The sequence below is a fragment of the Penaeus monodon genome, chromosome 19, assembly GCF_015228065.2.
Source record: "Penaeus monodon isolate SGIC_2016 chromosome 19, NSTDA_Pmon_1, whole genome shotgun sequence".
Taxonomy (NCBI): domain Eukaryota; kingdom Metazoa; phylum Arthropoda; class Malacostraca; order Decapoda; family Penaeidae; genus Penaeus; species Penaeus monodon.
Window position 1 is genome coordinate 31410829 of NC_051404.1, and position 595 is coordinate 31411423.

The following is a 595-nucleotide window of genomic DNA, read 5'->3' on the forward strand; positions in this document are numbered from 1 at the left end:
TTTTAAAATATATTTTTTAAAAATAATTTTATAATTTTAATATTTTATTAAAATTTATAAAATTTTAAATTGTTTAATAATAAAAATTAAATTTTATATTTTAATTTTTTTAAAAATTTTTATTTTTTTTTTTTTTTTTTTATTTAAAAAAATTTTTTAATTTAATATTAATATTTTTTTTTTTTTATTATTTTATTTTATTTTATTAATTTAATTTATTTTTTTTTAAAAATTTTTAATAATATAATTATTTATAATTATATTTTTATATATAATTTTAAATAAAAAAATTATAAAATATAAATATATATTTAATTATTTAATATTCTTTTTATCTCTCTCAATATTTTTAAAATTTTTTCCTCCACTCTACTTCCCGTTTCCTTGAAAAGGTCTTGCGGGGCCTTCATCGAAGCCCTTGGGGGAATTTCAGGCGGTTTGTTTTTTTTTGGAAGGTAAAATTTTGCATCTCCTTTATAACGACAACCGATTCCTTCCCTCTGACGAAACCGCCGGAGAATTTATTAGGTTAAGACGGTTTTCGGAAACCCCAGAGGTTTTCTTCTGCGTATTTTTTTTTTCCTTTCGGTTTCTC